The sequence below is a fragment of the Lucilia sericata genome, unplaced genomic scaffold (genome assembly GCF_015586225.1).
Source record: "Lucilia sericata isolate MDLA Ls3-8-SP2 unplaced genomic scaffold, ASM1558622v1 Contig000101F_arrow, whole genome shotgun sequence".
Lineage (NCBI taxonomy): Eukaryota > Metazoa > Arthropoda > Insecta > Diptera > Calliphoridae > Lucilia > Lucilia sericata.
Window position 1 is genome coordinate 347790 of NW_023994133.1, and position 26914 is coordinate 374703.

The 26914-nt window shown below is 31.0% G+C and overlaps 1 protein-coding gene across 1 annotated transcript in view; it reads left to right on the forward strand.

The window, feature by feature from the left end:
* The first annotated feature begins 10615 nt into the window (after positions 1 to 10615).
* Positions 10616 to 26914, forward strand: part of LOC119600037 (high affinity cAMP-specific and IBMX-insensitive 3',5'-cyclic phosphodiesterase 8) — a 100832-nt gene continuing 84533 nt past the window's right edge. The window contains exons 1-2 of the mRNA XM_037950046.1: positions 10616 to 11851; positions 15248 to 15394. The gene's annotated coding sequence lies outside the window, so the exon portion shown is untranslated. The remainder of the gene's footprint in view (positions 11852 to 15247; positions 15395 to 26914) is intronic.

Sequence of the window (26914 nt, forward strand, 5' to 3'; positions counted from 1 at the left end):
TGTCATATTCAAAATTGGGAAGGTGGCGATTGGAAGGGCACAAGCCTCGAAGAGGACACTAAAATACTTAAGACCACTGATAACGTTAAGGAATCAAATCCTAAAAGCGAGGAAGGTACCACTAACTCGCCAAAAGAAGGTGCAGCTGCCCTTTCCAAAATTGGGGAGGCGCCGATTAAAATGGATGTCAAAACCGGCCCCGATAAGGACACTAAAACACGTAAGACGGTACCCAAAGCATCATTAGCAAGTACTGGTCATTTTGAGGAGTCAAAAAGTGTCGCTTAAAAAGATTGCTCTTCCTATGCCTGATAAGGACACCGCAGTGCCATCAATGGTACCCACTGCATTAATAGCCACTTCAGGTTACCCGGAGGAGTCAAATCGAGCGGGGAGGTGATCACTAACTCGCTGGAAGACAGTTTAAATGGATGACAATGATTGAGGTTATCCAAATAACAGGTAATATACATATAGCTTTAATCCAGGATTAAATCACGTAAATTTCCAACTTTTCTACGCTAATACAGGGTCTCGACCGAGAACATGTATCTTATGTCACAAGAACTTATGTTTTCTCCTCTCAACAGGATTATCCACATCGGATGCAACGGTGCTGAAGCAAGGTCGTGGCAACATATACCTTGCATCTGTTTACCTGCCTTTCGATTCTCCGACACTGCCACCAACGTCGGAGCTGATGAAACTGGTCAAAGAGGCACAAAGGAAAAATAAGAAAATTGTAATAGGTTGTGATGCCAAATTCCACCATGTAATTGGGGTAGTACAAACACCAATCGCAGGGGACAAGCCCTTATGGATTTCCTTAATACTAAAGACTTGATCACATCGAACTTAGGTAATAAAGCTACCTTCGTCAATAGAAGTACTATATATAACTATATGTTCAGAAAAGGTTATAAACGAAATTCAGGATTGGAGAGTTTCGAACGAGCACTCCTTTTCCGACCATCGGTACATAAGATTCAAAATCCAACGGCCGCCACCAAAGTTTCGGAATAAGTCTAAAACTAATTGGAACCGTTTATATCAGGACACTTTTTAATGTCGAAATAAAGAGGACATAGACGCCAAAGTAGAAATGCTCACATGTGCCTTGCTTGAATCGTCCGAGGACAGCTGCCCTCTGTGAGAACGGAGATCTGCCCAGGAGAAACCCTGGGTAACCGGGGAGATCCGTAACCTTGGTAAGAATCTTCGCAAACTATTAAACCGGGCACGGCGTAAAAAGACCGCAGTATACTGGGATGAGTATCGTTGTAAACTTGGTGAATATAAGAAAATTCTTCGTAAAGCCAAACGAGACTCCAAACGAGACTTTTCTGTGAACAAGTAGACAGCGTAAATTACGTTTTCCACCCGGTATATCGAATAACATAGGTGAACCGATATTGGAGAAAAGGGATGCTAACACGGAAATTGTAATTACATCTGATACGGTTAAGTGGGCAACAAAGAGCTTCGCTCCCTATGAAGCTTCAGGGCTGGATGGCACTTTCCCGGCACTCTTACAGATAGAGGCGGGACTAGTTTCCGTACATCTGTCTCAGATATTCACTGCATGTTTGAAGTTCACGTATACCCCCATTGAATGGCAGGATGCAAGGGAGATATTTAAACCTAAACCGGGGAAACCTAGCTATTCGACACCTAAGTCTTATCGACCGATAAGTCTTACGTCGTTCCTACTTAAAACTTTGGAATGGATAGTTGATAGTATGGATAAAAGCAGTATACCCGACAAAGACCTAAAATTTAAGCACCATGCTAATGTAAAGGGACGATCGGTGGAAATCGCTTTAAACCAAGTTGTCCACTACATAGGTGCATCCTTTGATAGCAAACTATATACACTGGCGGTATGCATTGACATCGAAGGCGCCTTCAATAACGTGTACACTGATACTCTTATCCAATCCCTAGACCAGTTTTATGTTGACCGGGTGCTCCGTAACTGGATCAACCACATGCTAAGGAACAGATAAGCTGTGAGATGATCAGGAAAAAGGTATTTCGCGGTATACCTGTGGCGGTATGCATTGACATCGAAGGCGCCTTCAATAACGTGTACACTGATACTCTTATCCAATCCCTAGACCAGTTTTATGTTGACCGGGTGCTCCGTAACTGGATCAACCACATGCTAAGGAACAGATAAGCTGCGAGATGATCAGGAAAAAGGTATTTCGCGGTATACCACAGGGTGGCATTTTGTCACCTTTACTCTGGGTTACCACGATTAATAGCATCCTAAGGACCCTAATCGAGAAAGGACTTAGACTTGTCTGCTATGCAGACGATGTCGTAATACTTTTAAGGGGAATGGTTCCAAATTACTTGTGTAGAAGAGCTGAGGAGGCTCTGAATATGACCTTGAGCTGGGCTCAACCGAGAAAGACAAAAATTTTTACGTATACTGAACCTTGCTTCCTGGGGAAGAAGATACCAGTGACAGACAAAGTTAAGTACTAAGGTGTAATTCTCGACCGGAAATTAAAATGGAGACACCACATAGAGGATAGGATCAACAAGGCACATCAGTGCTGGGCGATATGTAGGAGAACTATAGGCATGAAATGGGGTCTTAGTCCTACTATGACAAATTGGCTTTATAAAAGTGTAATTAGATCAATTCTAGCTTATGCTTCAATAATCTGGTCTACTGCTTTAGACAAAAAGTGCAATATCAAACTACTACAGGGAGTTCAGCGTACATGCTGCTTGGGTATAAGTGGTGCCATATGTACTACTTCACCAAGGCTCTGGAAACGTTGCTAGATATTCCACCCATTGAAACATGTTTAAGATATGAGGCGGCGCTTACAGCTGAAACTTTGAAACGCTGATCCCAGATAGAATGTATTGGTCAAGCGGAACATTAGAGCAAATACCATTAGGAATCCGTTGTTACACGGATGGCTCTAAATTGGGGGACAAAGTGGGGCTGGGGTTCTATATTGAAGACCCAGAAATGGTAATATACCACCATTTACCAAATCATAACACAAGCTTCCAGGCAGAAGTACGAGCAATAACGGAATGAGTAAATTGGATTAGAAAAAATATGGCGCCTTAATATATTTACCGACAGCCAGAAGGCAATTAGGGCGATATCAGGCGATAGAACTAAATCTAAGACCGTATTGGATTGTAAGAAAGCTTTAACTGAATACTCTCCCAGAGGTAAGGGTCACATCATATGGGTACCAGCCTACTCGGGAGTAGTCGGTAAAAAAGGGAAGGGAGCTCGAGGCAGTTAACCTGGCAAATGCAAAACCATTCGACGCAACAAAATCTGAACTAAAAATATGGGTGAGAGAATCCCATAAGGCCTCTTGGAGTAATGAAAAAGTGGGTAGAACCACAAAGATCCTATGGGGTGACCCTGATGAGAGCAAGACGAAAAATATCCTCAAAATGAGCAAGTCTGAAGTTAGTATGGTGTTACGTATTCTGACACACAGGATTACGAGCACATCTATGCAAAATTGGACGTGCGGATTCAGACGAATGTAGAGCATATGAAGAGGACAGTGAAACTCTTTCTTTGCCACTGCCAGGCATTCGTCGAAGTTAGATCCCAGTATCTTAGAAGTGATGTTATTCCGGAAATAACATTCCAGACTAACACTGATTGGAAGATTCTTAGGAATTACGTTCAGGAAACTGATTTTCTGAACACTGAAAAATAATTCATTCAGTTCCTTTTTTTTGCATGATATGAAGCGCACAACAGGCCCGATAGTGGCCTAGGTGTATTTCTTCGGATTTGATGTAGAATACATCCTCCTATAAACCTACCTACTTTTTGTAGAACGTAAAAGTACCAAAAAGTTCCCTTTAATGTGTTTTCGCCTAATCCAGGCTCTACATACGTAACGTGATGTTCATTCTTTGCTTTGTGTTTATAAACAAGAAATTACAATAACAACTAAATTTACCGTTTGGTACCTCCTGTATGAATAAATTTCAAAAATTCGTATATCTGGGAATCTATTATAGTACAGGGCCACTAAAGTGGTGTAGGGTATATTGGGGTTTTGCTAATATTTGTAACGTTCAATAATACTGGTCCTATAACCACAGTTATAGGACCATATATGGCTATATCCGTCAGGTCCTAATTTAAAGATAATTAAATGAAATTTGGTATATGATCTGCTATTGTTCCATGGACGAAGCCCTATATACAACTGAACCCCCGGAGTAGGGCTTTTGAGCTCATTATTATATTTAATATACTCGTATCTCGACAAAAATCGGCACAACTAAATTTTATATTAGCCCTGATGAATTTTGTAATGATGCGGCCTTTGTTGACCCTAGCCCCTATACAAAACCTCCCTTCAAAAAATTACTTTAATGTCCACAATTCGCTTTAAAAGACTAACTCCACAATGAAATTCAGCATAAATACATTTTATGTAACCGTAAATTCATACTCCAAATTTTATGAGGATCGGCTCATATGGGGACTTGAGGGAACCCCCATATAAAGCATACTTCAGAAAATTATTTTTTTAACAATAAATTGCGTAAATATATTGTTAAAAAAATATAAATCAACTTAAACCTTTTCTCGGGTAATTTTCGTGCAAAAACCTTCCGCGGTAAATCGATTTTCTAAAACCATTCATAGAAAAATTTACGTGAATTTTTAATAGTACAATCAAGTTGGGTACTAAATTTAGAAGAGGCATAAACAGCAGACATTGTCCTTGCTTTTTTGCGTGTAAATGTCGTGGGTTAAACAATGACACTTGTTTATATCAAAATTTTCCGATTTTGTATTAAAAAATTAAAAGTTTTATTTATAGTACATATCGAAAAACTTTAAAGCATTTAGGGCCGATTTAAAATTTTCAAAAATTGTATAAAAGTTATAACTCTAGTGTACATATGTACATACATACATATGTATATATAACATTTCCGTATTTCAGTTGAATTGGTCTTAAGAGTGCTACAAACCTTGTTCGTACTTTATTCACAAAACGTTAACAAAATAAATATTAATGATTTAAATTCCTAAAATGTTGTTTTAAAATTTTTGAAAAAAAAACTTTTAATTGGCATCCCTTATATTAAGTAATGAAGAATAATAATATCCTTGTAAATGCACATGGTCATGTTAGTGTTTGGAATGTGAGTTTTTTTAAGAGAAGCAACAGTTGTCATGCGTGTATATAAATATTATGTATGTACATACATATGTATCTACGTACATACAAATGTACATACATTATTATTCATATTGTATACATATTTATAATATTTATACAAACATAAATACACAGGTACACAATTTACAAACGTGGATTATTTCATCATTAATGAGAGAATAAAATCCTCTTTCAGAATGTTTAGCAACATTTCGAAAGGGGTTTAGGAAGCGCAAACTCTGATTTTGAGAGATTTTTATCCGGATCTATTTTTGGATGTAATACATATCAAGGAATTTTTTGAATGCTGTTTCATTGTAAATTTAGTTTAATTACATATGTACATACATATATTTAAAAAATTATTCATATTTAATATAATTTAGTCGTACACATGTATCAATGAAAATATGTATAACAACACACTTTAACTTCCTTTTAGACATCTTATTAGTACGGAAAAATCGTTCATTATTCATATTTTTTAAACCCTACCACTTTAGTTGGGAGTGTACACAAATATTGGTCCTATATCCTCCTTAAGGTCTACCAATCGGATTAGTATAATTTTTGAGTCGATGTCCGTCAGCATTGAATTATGATTTTGATGAGAAGAGCTAAAGGGTTCGACAAATATTTTCGAAAAAGTTTTATAAACAATAGTGGTTGTCGGAAATTTGTTTTCCAACTAAGTATTTTTCTAGTGGATTATATACTTGAATTACTCTCAAGAACGAATGCTTTACGCGGCTGGAAGTATGTATCTGTGTATATTGTTGATGGGGCTATAAATTTATAGTTAAAATAAAAAATCATTAGCTACAACAAAAACTAAGAGAAAATAAATTGTTTTCGTTTTTCAGTTAATAAAATTTGAAATAATTGCATATAACAAGTCGTAAAATTTTAAATTTGTTTTTAGCTATAAATTTTACGATTTTTACTTGGAAATTAAATAACAAAAAAATCACTAAATTTCTGTTAATACGTGTTTATGAATGTAATTCTTTAAACGAAATCCGTGCGAAAACTTAACGAAACAATTTAAAAAACAAATAATAAAGTATAGTAACGCGTGGCCGCCCATCTGAAACCCTACACCAGCTATAGGTTAGTACTATTAGATAGTAGCCCAGATTTTGGTCATACATGATTTTATTGAAATGTGTGTAACTTTTCACCTATTGGTCTTAGAAAAATTATCCAAAGGAGTTCAGATAGCATTTCTTCATTGTTTCTAAAAAAAAAAAATAATTATATTAAAAAAAAATATTAATAATTTTTTTTTTTCAAAAAACTCCCTTTTTTTGTTCAGATGAAAGCTTATACAATGTTCTTTATAGTCCCATAATGGGCTTTATAGTCCCAAAAGAAAGCTTAGGCCATTTCCTTAAAGAGCTTTGTGGTTACTTAGTAGGACTTCAGAACTAGTCCATTTAAATCATTTTAGAGTTGTTCGTTCTATAGATCGATGTCCTTTAATCCATAATTTTCTTTCAAAATTCTACAGAAGTTTTAGAGACGCATACATATTTACCCCATCTTAAAAATAGTTCTTTAACAAAGTAATTATGTTTAGAAAACTTACTTAAAAAATTCGTTATACTTGATTCAGTTAAAAGATACATTGGTCCCGCTACATTCATAAATAATTGAATATTTTAATACATATTACAATTTTATGGAACGAAATTTATTTAATTCTTGATTGATTTAATTTTTTAAAAATTATTTGAAAACAGTTCCAAGTTATTTCGAGTGGTAACTTTATTAGTTCTAAGGTTTTACCTACTTAATTTAGAACAAATTCTAAATTCTTTTGTGGTAGGGCCTTTCCATGAAAAAATTTACAATTTTTTAAATAATATTACTCGTAAACCATAAGTCCGATCGAAGCAAAATCAAGTTTTGTATTCCTAAAATATCGACCGTATAATAAAACAGGATATACACAGTTGTTTTTTCAACCACCAGTTTAAGGTCGATGGTATTTAAGATTCGGCACAAAGTTAGTTTATTATAAACTTTATAATAAAGCATTTGTGTTGAATTTTCTTTGTATCGTATATATTTACATATGCAATTTATTTCTGAAAGACTAATTTTCTAAAGTATTGTGCTAGGGAAGAGTAGGGACCGATCCTCATATAATTGGGAGCAAGGAATTATGTTTGCATAAAATGTATTTATGCATTATTTAATCGTGAATTGTGGCCCTTCAATCTATTCTCTGAAGGGGGCTTTGTATTTGTCAAGGGTTATATAAAAATTAATTGTGCTGCTTTTTTCCGAGATACTAATACATATATGTATGTATATAACCAAAGCAAAAATAATGCGAAGTACTTCCAAAGGAATAACATTTATCACCACTTCAAAAGTAGCAATCTGTTTTAAATGTATCTATTAATTACCCTTATTAATGTTAATATTATTTAAGTCGAATTAGTTGTATTCTATAATAATACAATTTTACTTCCGAATAACTTCCAAAAAAGAGCATAAAAATTACTTCTGAGAATAACTTCAGAAGTAGTGAATTTGGAATCAAATAAAAAGAACATCCCTCCTATGACAAGCCTGTTTTAAAATCATCACTTCTTCAGGTATTTTGCAGTACTACCATGGGTAAATTCTACTTCTTTTTCGCTTCTTTGGAAGTTCTTTTTTGGTGGGAATATTCGCGGGGTTTAGTTGTATGGGGACTAGCAGAAACAATGGAGCGATTTTAACAATTTTCAATAGGCTTATATTCCAAGGTGGTATTAGACGACATGTATTTTACATATGTACTGTAAATTTTTTTTATCCATATGTAATTCCGAATGTATATCAAAATTGTTATTTTACATACGATTCATAATTTTTGCTATCACACCTGCCTGTATTTTTCTATATGACATAACCTATAATGTAATCAAAGCTGTCGTTTTAATGTGTAAAAATTGTTAAAAAATTTTCGAAAAAATTACATATGTGTTTCCACATGTATTTTACATATGCAATATTTCATATGTATCAGACTATATGTTCAACTTTTACAGATGGAAATTTTGACAGTACTTATGTAAAATACATGTCGTCTAATACCACCTTTAGCCGATTGGTGTACTATAAGATAAGCAAAGGAGCAATACTTTTGTTCGTTACAAACAGCAACACATACCCAATATACACTCCCTCACACTGAAGTGGTGTAGGGTATGGTATCATTGAATGTTTATTAAATAAGTAATGACTTGAAATTGATGTACAATAATTGTGGCAGAAAAACAATAACTACAAGAAATTTCTTAAAATCTCAAATTTTGCCAATACAACACATTCACAATGACAAAATTTGTTATTTTAACGATCAAATTTGCATGCACTTTTATGCAATTATCACTTATTTTTTTGTTTGCATCACATTTCGTTTATTCGAATCAAATAATTAAACAAATAAACAGGCGTACAAATTGAGAAATAAAATCAAAAATATAAGTAGCAAAATAATCTAAAAATAACTAAAGAAGAAACAAATATTTTGTCTAAATGATGTTCTAATGTTATCAAGTCTAAATAAATAATTCGGATGGATGTTCTATTTTGTTGAAACAAACATACATTTATATATGTACATACTTATGTATGTATATATGTATATTAATGTATCGATGTTTGTATTAATGAACGAAAACGAGAGTACTTGGTGTTAAGAGAACTGCTTTTATATTAAAGAGTTAGGAAAGAAAAACAAGAGAAGTTTTTTAAGATTTATTTACATCTTTGTACCTGTTCTAATGTGTAGAGTGTTGCCGAAGTCATAAAATACTCCTATAGAGTCAAACGATAAAAAAATAAATATTTATAAAAAAAAAACAAATTATGCCACCATTTGTTTGGTAAATGGAAAACTATTTCATTCATATGTCTGACCCTGATGCCTTTTCTGTATCTTATCCTGTCAGTCCAATTTTCTTATATGGTTTCTGGTTATAGCTCAAAGAAGACTCAGTATATATTAGTCTTAAGGCATCAAACTTTATCGACACCTCACATAGAAGCAAGAGGTTACAGCTCCGATGCGGACAATTGGCATCGCCAAGACACTCAGGCAACTATTGCCTATAAGTGTATAAACTGTGCTACTTTCTTTGTAAAAGCATAGTATAGCGGAGAAAGGTATAACGTAAACAATTTAGATTAAGCATCCAAAATTAGATGTGTTTTATAAAAAGCTTTGCAATAATTAGTTTGCTCTGTTCCGACTCTATTAAAATAAAAACTTTACAGAAATCTTATAAAACGGTAACACTGGTTGTGTATTTCAAAAATACACGAATGAGACTGACATAAACATAATACTGTACTTCAGGGATGGAAATTTCAGTATCTACTTTTTTACAACGAAGAAGCACACTTTTTAAGTATGTAGCTAATAAACTAGTCAATTTACCATTTAATTTTAGACAATAGGCTACTCAACAAGATCAAAGACTAGTCTATTGGTCAATTAATAGACTGGTCTATAAACCAGTCTATACACTAATATATTGTATAAACGATTGAATAGACTAAAGTATGGAGTAATCAATAGACTGGAACATTTACTAGTCAACGGAATATATCCCTAGCAAAAAAGGAACTTCCAAAGAAGCGAAAAAGAAATAGAATTTACTCCATGGAAGTACTTCAAAAGACCTGAAGAAGTGATGATTTTAACACAGGTTTGTCGTAGCAGGGATGTCCTTTTTATGTGATTCCAAATTTACTACTTCCGATTTCATTCTCAAGAAGTAATTTGTATGCTCTTTTTGGAAGTTATTCGGAAGTGAAATTGTAAGTAGTATTATACAACTAATTTGACTTAAATAATATTAACATTAATAAGGGTAATAGACACATTTAATACAAAAGCTCAAAAATAACATTTTTTATCTCATAAAAATATGAGAACAAAAAATATATAGGTATTCAGCATTGAAAAAATAGAGTTATTCAGATGGTAAAAAAAATTCACTTGGTGCTACTCTTGAAGTGGTGATAAATGTTATTCTTTTGGAAGTATGTACTTCGATTTATTTTTGGATAAAGTTTCAAAAGTTAAACTTTCCATGCCTGCTTTACTCTAATGTTCAATATGTAGTTAGAGTGTATAGGTATTTACGGCTATTGTTTGAACGAGTTGTTAACGTATAAGCAACATCTAAATACGAGGATAAAAATTGATATTTATCAGATACAAAATGTTGAACAAGTGGCAGCAACAGATTTGCAACAAGAAACAATGTTCATATTGGATTCTCTCTATGAGAATCAACCACCAACCGCAATTGGATTCTGTTCTGTTTGCATTCTTACTTGTATTATTTAAACATCCAGATAGGCAACAAGCCAGCTGCCAGCTTGCCATCCATCCATCCGGCTGTCTCGAGCAACAAACACTTGTGCGAAAATATTCAACATTTTTGTATTTCAGTTGCGTTCTGACAGAATTAAAAGATACACGCACGGCGCAGTGAAAAAAATAATAACATAAAATAAATAAAAAAACCAAAGAGAAAAATAAAGAAAATAAAAATATTTATAATTTTTTTAACAACATACAGACAGACAATAAATAAACCATCATGTACTCGGAATGATTGGTTTGTTCGTACACACGTAAACAAATAGACGAGATACATTTTGTGCGAGTGGATAGATAACTGAATAGATAGATGATGGTTTGATGGCCAAATAGAGAAGAGCTCTTTTGGCAAACCTGTAAAGTTAGTGTCGGCACCGTATCGATATAATTGTTATTAAATATTATTAAGTTTTGTCACATTAAATACTTGTACATACATACATACATATGTATGTATATCTAGAATCGTATCGGATAAATATGCAGATGTTTGCTGTTCGTCGGTCTACTGTAACAACTACATACTTTGTATAAATAATTTCTGTATATAAATAATACTGCTGCTTCTGCTGCTGCGAGTATTTTTGTATACATATTTGTTGGTTTTTTTCTGAGCGTTAGTGTGAGTATGTGCCTTTTATTATTCGTTGGTTAAATTTTTCCAAGTTTATTCACTGTGCCGTGCCGTCCGTGCTTTGCTAAGTTCGATCCAACATATACAGCGTTCGACGCTGACTGGTGGTGGTCGTTGTACGTTTGTATATATCGTCATTGTCAACATCGGGGTCGGTAGTCGATTGCTTTTACTTGACTGCTCACAATACAATTATTGAGCACGGGTCGTCCGTCGGTCTCTTACTGGGTTTACGAGTTTGAGTGTGTGAATACTTAAGGTATTCCAAGATTATTACGCTCGCGGCGGCGGTGTAAATATTTGTGCGTTTGTCTGTATCTTTATTGTGCAGTGCGGTTTGATTCGGAACGACAAAAACGATTGTACTACAAACAGCTGGTACTCGAGAATCTGTTGATTCCAAAACTTAAGGTTAATAAATAAACATACAGTGTTGAATAAAGAGAATAAAAAGAAATACAGCAACAAAAAAGTTTTTAAGAAAGTTTCGTTTAGCGTTGCAAAACCAAACCACAAAAATAAAAAGAAAATTGTTAAAAAAAATTAATAAAGTGATTAAAAAAATACTACAACAAAATTATTTAAAATTAATTTACCCACCAAAATATTTGCCCACCTCACAACGATTTAACGCACAAAAAAGTTAGTATCATCACAAAAAATACCCACACATACATACGAATTTACTATATATGACAAGCAAACATTTACACATACAGTATTATCCAAAACCTAAGCAACTTTTTCTTATAAAGTAGATAAAGACTTATGCATACATTTTATTTGAATCGATTTATGCAAAATAACTTATAGATTTTTATTGTCTGCTGTAAAATTTTCTAAAGTGTTTATTGGCAAATCTGTAGTATTCTTTCACATTGTATAAATGGAAGTCTAATAAACCTAAAAACAAGTTGTGTAAAAGAACTACATACATATATCTATACGTGTATCCTATGTACATTGTTTCTGGACAGATCAGAGGATTAAGAAATGCAAGAACGTTGAAAACGTTCTAAGTACATTTAGTTTCTTTTGGAATCTTTTACACCAATTCATACATATGTATATGTATGTATGTACATTGCACCAAACATGTTGGTATTACCAATAAATGATTAAATAAAACCACATTTTGCACACACATATGTACATAATTATTGTAATTGATCCGAGCTACGATGACATGTTTCAATATAATGAATACAATACTTCAATGGTTTTCGGCTTAATAGTTCAAAAGACATGTTAAGGTTGGTCTGAGAACAGAACAATTTAAATAGAGAACCTCTTATGCATTTAGAAGTGTAGTGTTAAATCTCACCGATTTAAAATTAGCAGGAACTGTTTTATTTTTATAATCTGAGTAGGAATCGGAAAAATCCAATGTAGTAAGGAAAATGTGATAAGAAATAAAGATTATCATAGTGTTAAGCAGGAATGGCAAAGGGAATTTTCAAATTGTAAAAAATAGTATTTAAAAGTGCGCTTTTTTGAATCCGATTGTACCAAATCTATATTTTTGCAAATTTATATTAAAATACAATTACATTCAAGCCGACTTCTTCAGTCACTCAGAACTAATCAATATTTGTATGTATCAATAAGCAAGTTCATTAGTCAATATTTTAGTCCGTTGAATAGGCAATAAGCTAGCTAGTCTATAGAATAGACGGGAGACTTGAACTATCATTTTTTTACTAGTCCAAAGACTTCATAGAATAGTACTTGAAATACTTCAAACGTCTAGTTAAAAGTACTTCAAAACTATAGATTAGTCATCAGACAAGTTATTTAGTCTATAGACTTGTTCTTAGAATAGTCAATAGACAGTCTATTATCTCTCTAGGGACTAGAGGATAGAGTAGTATATAAACTAGACAAGAGACTAGTCTATAGATTAGACATTAGATTAGATTCTAGTTAGTCCAAAGACTAGAATAGAAAAGCGATCGGATAAAAAATAATAATAAAAGGTTCTCTCTATGTTAAATGTTGTCTGGTTATAAACTCTTCCAGGATTCTTTACAATATCCTCTTCCGACATTTAGTTAAAATTTGACCAATGTCTTTGAACTTTGTGTTAAAAGTAAAATTGTTAAATTATTATTTCAATAAGGGAATGTATTTTAAGATTGTACAAAATGGGTCATTTTTGTACCATTCTACTTTTGAAGACCGAATTGTACCAAAAAAGTGCAATTGTACCAATTTTGCCAACCCTGGTTTTGAGGCAAATTGTCTTAGTTTCAAATTAATTAATTTGTTTTCGTTTTAATTAAAAGAAAATGGTATTAAAAATAATAAGATAAGACACTTGGTATCGAAATCTGATTTTATGTGCTAATTGCATTACTATGTAACTTGGCCACCAAAAATATTTTCATAAAATTTTAATTTAATTATTTTTCATATAACTTTAGAATTTTTCAAACTTTAAAATAGTTTTCGTCAACATTTTAATTTTGTGGCAATAAGCTCTTCAATAACAACATAAAAAAGTTTTTTTATTACTCTATAAGGAAAAGTTTCCTAAGTTTCGAACACTACTGTATGTATATAACACATACCTTACGAACTACGTTAATATATACAGTCTCATACGATATAATTTGTACAAAGGTAAAACTATATTTTGTATTATGTGGTATTAAATAAAATTGATAAATAATGCACTGATTGTAGGAAAAAAATTTGCACTTTTAACTTCAAATCAATAATCGACTTATTTGTTATTCACTCTTCTGTTTATACTTACATACATGTAAGCCTTGAAGTTAATTGTGTGTTTATTTATCTTACCACCGAAAATACATAATACGTAGTCCTAATAACTACTATACCGTTACTGAATCGATTTAACTATTTCCATCAGTATTGGAACTATGTCAGGAAATAAATAATGTAATTCTTTATGATGATATTTTTTTAATAATTAATAAATAATATTTTTTTATTAAAAGTCTAAATTAATTTTCGAAATTTTTTTCCTTAATGAAATATTTGTAAGACCTACATAGGTATAAGGTCGTTAAAGTGGTGCAATTTGCATACTACATTACATTATTCAAGCATCTCCATTACAGTGGTTTATAAAGATGCATTTTACAAAGTCAACAGAGTTTTTTAACACGCTGTTTGTATGCAATATTTGTTTGTTTGTTTTTGTTGTGTATCTTATTCTTTTGTTCATTGTACAACTAACGAATGCACGAACGTACCTACAAACAAACAAACAAAAAAATATAATCGTACTACACAACTCTACTTTCTTACTCACTCATTGTTGTTTTACTTACTAATTTGAATATAAAAATATCAAGAATAATAATAAAATTATTTTTTTTTATAAAAAAAATGTTGTTGTTCTCTCATTATAAAATGTTGTTGTTGCAGCTACTGCTAATATTGTTGTTGTTGCATTCGCTGCCTCTAAAAGTGCTGTCGTTCATACGATACACAATACGATTTAAAGAAGACGAAAAAAAGTATAATTTTTATTAATTTAATCAAATAGAGAAAGAGAAGATTTAAAAAATGTATATAAAAAATAACAACAACAAACTCACTAATAAACTGGCGAACAACAACATCATACAAAAAAAGTAAAGAAAATAAAAATAAAACAACAAGTTGACTATATTCTACTTGATTGAGATACTACGACTATACTTACGAACACACATAGATACATACATATACATAGGTATACATATGTATGTATATATATACTGTATGTGTGCGTAAATACATTCTGAAATAAACACAGCAAAAAAATAAAGAAATAAATAAAAAACATCAATAAATCCAACAAAATGTGTATTAATGTTATTAAAGATTCTTTAATTGTTTTGTGCAAAAAAATAAATTGGAATGTTTTAGAACAAATTAATTCATTCTTTAAGAAAAAAAATTTTTAAATCTTTTCATCGTAATCATTTACTTGAATTTTGTAATAAAAAATAAAAATAATTTCTAATTTGTCTAAAAGTGTTTTTAAATTTCTATAAAATAAGCACAAAATATTTCTAATTTTAGCACCAACAAATTTCAACAATTTCATTAATAAATAAAATAAACAAAATAAAAACAAAAGTAATGAAAGTGTACAGAATGTGGAAATAATTCAATAAGTATATTAACAAATTAACATTTGTGGAACCAGTCCAACATCCATAAGACAAGGTAAAAAATAAAATAATATCTGTACGAAATACAAACATTCATACATATTTGGAATAATTTGTGGAATTTTGTGTCATATCGCCCATGTCATGTTAGCCATATTAAAGAATTGTAATCTTTCAGATTCCAATTAGATTTTACAAATGATTCATAGTATTTTCCCTTTATCCTAATTGATACTTTTATAGCAATTTATTTACCAACTTTTGAATTGTATTAATGTAATGATGTTTTTCCTAACATGACTATACTTTGCCTATATTTTTTTAAATTAAATCTTTAAAAGTAGCACAATCAAATCGGAAATAATTTTTTGAGCTTTCTCAGAGATTGCAGTATTCGAGTATTTATAAATTGAATCTCATATAACAAATCCAAGATTAATTCAGGGCTACCTTCTAAATATGTACATATGTCAATCTTATCCATTCACTTATAGGCCAAGCCCTTCAGATATTGAGGCAAAATGAATGCATGCATAACAATATTTGAAAGGGGTCGTGTTAATAGAGTTGATTTTTAACACATAAACGCATGGCAGATAATATCATTCCATCTATATTTATGGGTGATGTTAATATTAAGCAATCCGAAAATCTTTTTCTTCACTATTACTATTTACATCCAAAAATGTAAAGCTTCAAAGTGTATTTTGGAGCTACTTGAACGCGTACAGGAGATGATGAAGGTAGTTATCAGTGACAACTCTATTGATTCACTGGAGCACCGTCACAACGGGGGTATATTTCACTGTTCTATCGATATTATAATGGAATGTGTTCTTCTGAAATTAGGGAACTTGTTCCCGATACCCGCATATTTTTGCGCAACACACGACTTTCATCAAGAGCTAGCCATTTGTGTTCGATTGGCCAGTGGTTCGCACAACACGTTGCAGGAAAAAATCATTTTTCAGTTGCACCGTTCGCTTGTGGAACAAACATACTGCCATTTTCTATGTTAGAAAATTTCAATCAAATTTCCTCAAACGCTAAAATTCTCGGAAATGTTGTTTAATATTATGTTAGTTTTATTAAAGAAATTTGTACCATATGCAGTATTTATTTTATTTCTTAAGGGGAACTAAGTATGTAAAGATAAAAAACAAACAAGACATTTTAATTAACTGTATCTGAACGTTAACCCAACTTAATTATAAAGTGATAATTGGAAAAAGTTTCAGTGTCATTATCAGAGAAACATGAAAAATACTTTAAAGAATGTGTTTGATATTCAGCATTTAAGGTTGCACAATTTGTTAAAATAACAAAATATTTACTTAAATTTAGAACAATTTGTGTATCATCTGTGAAATTTAAGTAAGTTTATTCTTCTACCTTGAAAAACTTTATCATTACATATCAATTGATGTAATGTGTGGAAATTTAAAAGTCTTGTTTAAAAAATGATATTGATCAAAATCTTTTTAAAATGTTTTATGTTTCAAAATACGGAAAAAATAAACAAAATATATAATTGGTATAGGTACTTACCATCAAAAAAGATGGGAGGTATATTGGTTTTGTGACATTTAGAAATATTGGCCTAAGGCCTACAAATGTATTTATATTCTGGATTCTAAGATGATCTAAACATGTCCGCCTGTTTGATAAATATTTTTGGTGACATGTCATAATGTTCATTGTCGTAATGTCAATTGCCATTATGAATGACACTCCAAAATTGTTTAGGATTTAAGAAAGTGGCACTCTTATCCCGTCCATAGACTTTATGTCACTATGCTCATAGACATTATTACTCTTTTGAAAGTGTAACATTGTCCATGTTTTTGGTGTGTCATAACGTCCGCGGATATTATGACCAGAGGGCGAAGTCGACCGGCTTCGAGTCGGCGCTTAGTCGCCGCCGAACTATATTTAGTTGCTTGAACAGCCGCCGAAACACTCGGCTTAAGTCGACTCAAATTTTTTAATGTTTTTATTAACTAGGCTATAGACTATAGGACCAATTATTTTTGATTCTGTAAAATAATGAATTATAATTGGCCAAATTATATTTTGAAAACGTACAAGATTTTTACAAAGGATATATGTAACAAGCGATATTTTATAATTTTCAATACTCCCGATATGTATATTCGTTGTTATATTTTTTTATATGAATGCGAATGTGCAATAAGTTGTTTCGGAACTATTATGCAAAAAATTTTTATATTAATAATATATATATTTTGCAAAAAAAAAAAAAAAAATATTTAAAACATATGTAAATGTATGTCTTGTTAATTTTTTTCTTGAATTGGAGCGCACAACAGGCCCGATAGTGGCATAGGTGTATTTCTTCGGATTTGATGTAGTATACATCCTCCTATCAACCTAACCTAACCAACCTTAATTTAAATATTTTTTATTTGTTCCCTAATATGGCTATACCATCCACAATTTCTTCATAAGATTCAAGAGAGTGTAAATGAGAATTAAAGTAGACTAAATCTAGAAACTTTTGAGCCTTTTTTAAAAATCATTTATTATTAATATTTAAAGCAAAGTGATCCTCCAAGTCTCTAAATTTTGATATTTACATTATTTTTATACCCACCATCAAAAAAGATGGGGGGTATATTGATTTTGTCATTCCGTTTGTAACACATAGAAATATTGGTCATAGACCCACAAAAGTATATATATTCTGGGTCCTCATAAAATTCTAAGACGATCTAGCCATGTCTGTCCGTCTGTCTGTCTGTCTGTTGAAAGCACGATAGAGTCCGAATGGAAAGAGCTAGAGGGTTGAAATTTCACATAAATATTTATTATAGGTAAGGTTTGTTTGGTAGTGAAAATGGGCAATATCGGTCCACGTTTTCGGATAGCCCCCATACAAGTGGCCCCTCGAAAAGCAGCTTTAACAGCCATAACTTGTTTAAAAATACGAATATAGCGATGAAATTCGATATAAGTAAGTTTCTTATGATCCAAAATCAATATGCGAAATTTTATGAGGATCGGTCCATAATTGACCCTACTCCCCATATAAGGTCCCCTTCAGAAAATGACTTTAACGCTCATTACTGGTTTAAAAATACTAGTATATAGATGAAATTCGACATAAGTAAGTTTCATACGAGTCAAAATCTATCTAAACAATTTTATGAGGATCGGTCCATGATTGACCCGACCCCCCATATAAGGTCCCCTTCAGAAAATGACTGCACTCATTAATGGTTTAAAAATACGAGTGTAGCGGTGAAATTCGACACAAATAAATTTAATACGAACCAAATTCTATCTACCAAATTTTATTAGGATCGACCCGAAATTGACCCTACACCCCTATACATGGTCCCCTCAGAAAATTACTTTAACGCTTATAACTGGCCTAAATATACGAGTATATAGATGAAATTCGACATAAGTAAGTTTCATTCGAGTCAAACGAGGTTTGATGGTGGGTATATAAGATTCGGCATAGCCGAATATAACACTCTTACTTGTTGAACATAAATTTAATAGTTTAAATTTCCCTAAAAACGTTCGGCTCTGAGCCGACTTTTAGCCGCAGCCGAATTATTTTGGATCAGCCGCCGCCGCCGACAATTTTAAGTTGACTTCGCAATCTGATTATGAGTTTAGTCCAAACCCTCTTCGAGATCTGCCAAATAGTAGATATGTATCTTAGCTTTGTATATACCACCAGCTTCTTACTATTAGCCCATTAAATTTTCCAAAAAGACTTAACAATTTGCCCCCTTTTTTCATTTGATACAAACAAAAATACAGATAGAAGTGGCATTTTTCGGTCAATATACAATCGGACCCCTTTTTTTGGGTTTCGGGCACAATATTATGATAAAAATACTACAATTTCTACAAAATACAATTTTACTATTTTGAGCGCTTAATTCATTTTCTTATATGGCGGATACGATTAATTATGGACCGATCCTTAAAAATATAGTAGAGAAATTTTCAATGCTATAAAACTTGTATATGTTCCTCGCTATACTGATATTAATAAGCCTCGCTATACTGGTATTATTACGAGCGTTAAAGTGTTTTTTAGGGGGCCTTATACGGGAGATAAGGTCAATTAAGGACTTATATTTTGAAGGGGTCCTTATATGGGGGATAGGATCATTTATATACCGATCCTCATAAAAATTGATAGATGCATTTTTTTTGTCGCTATAAAGCTTTTTTATGGTGAAATCGTCGCTAATAAAATGTTATTAAGACAATTATGAGCGTCAAAGTTATTTTCTGAGGAAGGCCATATGGGAGGAAGGGGCGATAATGTACCGATCCTCATACAAATTGGTAGAGAGAGATTTTTGTTGCTATAAAACTTATTTATGGCGAATTTCGTTGCTATACTGGTATTATTAAGCCAGTTTGAGCTTTAATGCGATTTTCTGAAGGGGACCTTATATGGTCTGATGCCCACCACACAATTCAATATAATTTTTATTTGCATAAAACTAATTAAAATTTCTCACGATTGTTGCATAATTAACCAATTTATGACCCTATAAACAATATTTCTAGGGATCACTTGTATGGGGGCTAGGCGAAATCATGGACTGATTTATTTTCGTAAACGTTAAAACTATAATCTAAGTTTTCACGTTTATTTGATAAGTAAAACTTTAGATTAAGTTCAGATGAGAAACATATTAACACGTACTTCATATGTATTGAATGATGTTTTATTCAAAACAAAGTTTTTTGAGTTATGCCGGTCTTCTAGTAAATGACTGATATGTAAATACAATTTCAATAAATGCTGATTTTTACTAATATTGTCCATTAATTTAATTAAAACTTTTTTAATAAATTGAAGATTTATTTGAAGTCCATGTACACATATATCAGATTTTTAATATAATATTTTTTTAATTTGGAAAATTTTAGATTTTTTTCAATATTTTTTTTAATAAATCAATTATTATTTATATATCATATTAATGAATAGAACAAAATCAAGTATATTTTAATTATGTTTTGTGTAGAGTTCTTAAAATTTGTGACTATATGTACTTCTATACCCAAAAGTAATTTTTTGTTGTTATTGCGCCCATTTACATTTTGGGCAACAATATTTCCAGTTTCCCAGTCCAATACATACCCTGGAATTTGTTTGCAATTTGATATTAGAATCTCTTGAAATGTGCATGTTGATTTTTCATTAAAGTTAGCAATAATTTATTATTGTCAATAAAACTTTATTAGATGTTAAAAGGAAAATATCGATTAATTATGGTCATAACTGGTATGAGTAAATAGGACTAAATACATACATACATCTGTAGTAAGTAATATTTAATGCAATACAGATAAAGTTAATGAGACACAATAATGATTTAGAACTTAAACTAATGGAAGCGATCTCCCGTTGTAGAAAGCTCTAAAACAATATCGATAACGAATCTATTTAACACGTGCACCATAGCTATTGCTACTTTATCGATTCATATGTATGTATGTATATATACATATACAATATACTATATACATTTTTTTTTCTAAAACACGTGTTCGTAACAAGAATCGAACAATATATGAACCGATCAAAATGTATCTGATAGTTTCGCTCCTTCAATGTACATCTGAGTGAATTGGATAACTCTTTGCAATCAATATGAAGACAGTCCAACACTATTAAATCGACTATGTATCTATGTATTTATAAGATATCAAGTATTTTTTATAAACGTACATATTTATAAAAAAAATACCAAATTAATCATATTTTACGCAATTGTTCGTTATAAAATAATTGCTCACAAAACTTTTGCATGTATGTAAAAATGTGGGCAGGGATTAACAATATCCCATTTTGCAGAACGTGTTTTACTACTATCCAAGCAAATCCATTGCTTTCCTCCACTCAATCTGATTCAATTCATACGTACATATATACATACATATGTATATATATATATATATATATATATATATATATATATATATATATATATATATATATATATATATATATATATATATATATATATATATATAAATATATATATATATATATATATGTATATCAACACACTATTCCCTTCGAAATACTTTTTCAATTTACACTAAATAATCCAAAAAAAGCAATTTGAATTTAATAGGATTACAATATAATTTTGAATACATTTACTTATTTTCTCTCCCAGGTAAAATGGTGATTGTTTGTCAATTTTGAAACTTTTTTCTTTAGCTGTTTTTCCATCACACTTCCTGTGCTGTTAAATTTTTTCAAGTATTAACTTTTATGTTTCTCAACATCTTATTTATTCTATATAAATATGTTCTTAATATGTATATACACATCAGAGATGGAAATAATATATCAACTTATATTTTAGGTTTTTGTTTTTTTTTTTTTATTATTAATATTAATTGTTTACTTTAATGTCCATTTGCAAAGACTAAGGGCGGGTTTCTTACTACTCAGTTAAACTAGGCTTAACTTGCTGTTAGATTAAACTCGGAACAAATTTAGGCGGACTTTAACCGATGATTGTGTTTTTCAGTTATGGATTTAAGTTCAGTTAACTTTGTTAGTATTGCCAACTTTTCACTCAAAAACATAAACAATGAACAGCTGTTTTTTGCAAATAATACATTTGTAAAATGAAAAATTTTGGAAAAATGTTAAATAAACATTTAAAACAATAATAAATAAAACAAAACAAATCAGAAAATTGCAATTTACTTAAAATATTAAGTTTTTGTTCTTCCGAAATCATTGTTTTATTGTTTTCGTTAATTGTGTCTTCTCACTTATAACTTAAGTTTAATTGGCCAATAACACTCAGTTAAACTAAGATAATAAGTAACGTTACTATTTACCGAAAAACACAAAACATATATTAAACTAGGTTTAACCAAAAGAATGTAGATTATCTTTATCTGAAAAACCCGGCCTAAGAAATTTATTTATTTAGTAAAATCTATATACATAAAAATGAATGTGTGTTTTTTTGTATGTTTGAACGTTATAGACTACTAAACGGCTAAACTGATTTTCTTCAAATTCACAGAGTATTCCTGCATGTCTGGAATAGGAAATGCGCTACTTTTTATTTATATATAGATAGAGTCCTCAAATTTTGTCAATATGATTATTTAGGACAAAAAGTAATTCGTACAGCATTAGGGGGCGTGGCACCTCCCATATAAATTAAATACAAAAATTCGTTTATCTTGGAAACTATTACAGTTAGAATCTTAAAATTTTGCACGAATTTAAACATTTTGGGTAAATTGGCGGACTACCCATGAGGGGAGCGGCACCTCCCATATTAACGAAGAACTTAAATACTTATCTGAACATTTTGGAGGAAAAAAGGCGGACTTTCATCTGGTTGTGTTCTTGAAGCCCCCATATGAATTAAATAGAAAAATTCGTATATCTGAGAAACTATTAGAGCTAGAATAAAAAGTGCGGTCTTTCATCTGGGGAGCTTGAAGCCCCCACTGAGAACATATTAGAGATAGAATCTTTAAATTTTACATGAAGAACTTTGACATTTATGGGAACATTTAGGGAATAATGGTCGGACTTTCAGTGGGTGGCTTGGCACCACATATATTAATTATGTAATTACAAAATTTCTTGTATTTTGAAAACTCTTATATTCTTCAAATTTTTCATAGATATATAGAAATTGGCGATAGATAGAAACAGGCGAACTTGCAATAATTTGCTTGACATTTCTCATATGTAACATATTGTAAATCTGGAAAACTATTGTAGTTAGAATTTTCAAAATCGTTAAGTGTGTTTTTTATTTATACATATTGCTTTTAGAGTAGCAAAGCACACTGGGTATAGCTAGTACTAAATAAATAATTAAATTTGACAAGCCTAGGGATAGGCTTGCCAGCCGTACTGTTTTCTGCAGTACGCGTATTTTTTTTAGTAATTATTCGTTTAACTGCATAACCCCTAAAGAAGTACGCAAATGTACTTCTTTTTAATATTTGTACTTCTTTTTGTACTTTTTTTGACTAATTTTGGCAAATTCGACTATAAGAGGTTTCGATGTCTTTGTCATGCTAAAATAGTGCGTTTATTAAAAATGCTTTAAAGTTATTAAATTTTGATTAAAATATCACTGTAATAAGCACATTTCTCATGCACCCGTCACACTCATTGAGGAAAAGATCCTACTTATTCACTCTATGTATATGGGTAACGCTCAGTCCCACAGTCACTCCTCTGCAGGGTATCTGTTGTTTCGGCAACAGCACCGAACTAATCCCGAAGTATAGACTTTAATGTGCATCGCCAACATTCTCTTTCCGCGAATTTGGGTTTATACCACAGCCAGCACGTGAACCCCGAAGCGACCTCTCCAATAACCGGAACAAGAAGAAGAAGACAATTATGTGTAATTACAATTGCAGTTTTTTCCATTACAATTACTTGTAATGTGTAATTGACCAATATCCAATTACAATTACACTGGTTTCCCGGTTTAACGAATACTCAGTTTAGCGAGTTCGCGATTTAACGAACGGGCAAATTGTTTCCATTGAGTATCTTATATTGCGAATGAATGAGTAAATTTTGTACTCGATATAACGAATTTCAAAAAAATATTCTATAAAAAATAATACGTAGAGATCACTAAACTTCATTATTAACCAAAAGCTATAACATATTAAGATTTTACATAAGATCAATACCCAATTCAATGGGTACAAAATTTACAAATACAAAAATCCTGGAATAGAAATGAAAATAACATTTAAAAAATTATTTTCGGAAATATAAATAAGATTTATTAAGTAGACATACATTTTAATATAAAATTATGAATATTATGATTATTTTACTAATAAAAAGAGAAATGGAATTGTTTGTAATGAAATTTACGTAAAAATATAGAATTCACATCGATTAAAATGGGGATCAAATCCCTAATTTACTTTTTTGTAAGAACAGAATTAATTTTCGAAATGAAACAACTTTACCTGCATTAAACAAAAAATATACTTTTTTACATAATTTTAATCAAATTTTTCATAAAATTTTTGATTCTAAATTTATAAACATGCAAGGAAATTGTCAAAAACTTTATGTGTGCATTCAAAAAGATTTAAAAAGTTGACTTCCTACCTTCCATTATCCTATTTTTACCATTAAATCATAGAAAAGTTGTTATTCGGTTTAACGAATTTTTCGTTTTACGAATACCTTTCGTCAAACCGGGAAACCAGTGTACTTTTATTTGTAGTTAAAGTTTCGCCAATTAGAATTACTTGTAATTGTAATTGAAGTTTCCAATTAAAATTACTTGTAATTAAGGTATTACTAATTACAAATTATATGTAATTATAAGGAATAAAATTCACAATTACAAGTAATTGTAATTGGCAAAAATTACAGGTAATTTGCAAATCTTCAATTATAGTTACAAGTAATTGTAAATGGTAAAACTTCAATTACAATTACTTCAAATGTAATTGTAATTGAAAATGTAGTCATTACCCTAAACTTGTTAGAGGAACTGGTAGCACTTCTTTTCCCCGGGATTGCAATAACACGCAGATGATGGTCTTTTATCAAGATGACATGCCGCCGGGGGGACCTGAAATTACTACAGCATCAGATGTAATACTTTAATTTTACAAGGATTATTAGAGTATCGAGTAACGCCGTCTAAAGTTTAAACTGCTATAAACTGCCATCAGGATTTCTCCAACAAATCACGCTTTTAAGATATAGAGTCCTAAAATTTTTGCATATTAGACACATTTTATCAGCGCGAAAAGATCTTGATAAAAATTTGATAAAGATTTCGGCTTTTTTTAATTTTCCTACTTAATTGACGATTTTATAGGTTAAATATTGTTACTTCTAATTAGTTCATCCGATATCTTTCCGGACCACCTGAAATGTATCTAGGCATCACTGAGTTTTAAGAGCTTATATTCTCATAATGCGTGACAATTCCTCAGGATACTTGACAATATCAAATAAGTTTGTAAAAGATACGATCATATAAACTTTGCTATTCCTGATACACATGTACATACATAGAGTAAAAAAATCGTTGCAAAAGTATCGCTTTTGTATGACAAATGCTTCAAAGTTTTCTATATATGCTTTAATCAAAATTTTCAATTTTGTAATACATATTTTCGATATAAACAAGTGTCACAGTTAGACTATATTTACACGAAGAAAAAGTAAGGATCTCTCTTCTAAATATATTTATATTAAAAATTAATATACATTTGTTTGTGAATTGTTTTAGAAAATTACCCTAGTTTTGGTTATTACCCTAATTTAAATACATATGTAATACATATTATGTATATATAATATATCGTCATATGAAATCCAAAAAGCCCTAAGTTACATTGAACAAATTTTTCAGAAGAAGCAAAAAACTTTTTAAAATGATATATACCCAAAAATTTTCAACATTTTCTCAACTTAAGCTTATTTTATGTTGGCAAATTAGTATTTGAAGAAAAATTTTGGTTTTGGTTATTACCCTAATTTAAATACATATGTAATACATATTATGTATATATAATATATCGTCATATGAAATCCAAAAAGCCCTAAGTTACATTGAACAAATTTTTCAGAAGAAGCAAAAAACTTTTTAAAATGATATATACCCAAAAATTTTCAACATTTTCTCAACTTAAGCTTATTTTATGTTGGCAAATTAGTATTTGAAGAAAAATTTGCGGTTTTTGTTTTAATTGCGGAGATATGAAACTTACGCCCTTGAGAATTTGTTTTTTCTGAAACACAAAAGGGCGTAAGTTACATTAAAAATGGTAAGTTTCAACATTTTTAACTAAATTAAAATCGGTTTTTGTTTGTCAAATAGACCGAAAAATTGAAAGCATAAGGCTTAAACATAATCTTTTAGAATTTCGAAGATAGCGACGTTGATTTTGATTGTAGGAGTGCTAAATTTAGCAGGAACATGTATTTTTACACAGTGCATCATAATCAATCAAAAAGTTGATTTTGATTTTTTTGTAACTTAGGGCCTTTTGGATTTCATATGACGATATACTTATATATATTTATGTATAGAAAACAGTTTAATGTTGTGGAGTTGAATGTATTTATTTCACATCAAAATACTCTAAATCCCTTTGTTGTTGAGTTTATATTGAATTTAAAGATTAAGATAAACTGAGATATGATTTACGTTAGAAAAATACGCGGATTAACGCTGAATATGGTTAAAAAGTTGGTAAGCTGCACATAAATTTAAATACATATGTATACTACAGTTTCTAATTTTCCGGAATTTGATTTCAAATTTTTTTTATTTCTTAAACTACATTCCAATAGAAACGGAAATCATAACAATGTTCAGTTTTCAAAGTAGTTATCATTAATTATACTCTACGCCACGTCAAATAAACGAGTTTCTCTACAAAAATTGGCCGATTTTTGTAATGATTACAATACAAACCCCTTTGAAAAATATCTCAAACGTCCAAAAATTGACTTATAAACATTTGTATGGCGATGAAATTCTGCATAACCCAGCAATAACTCGGTAATGGGTTGTACTTC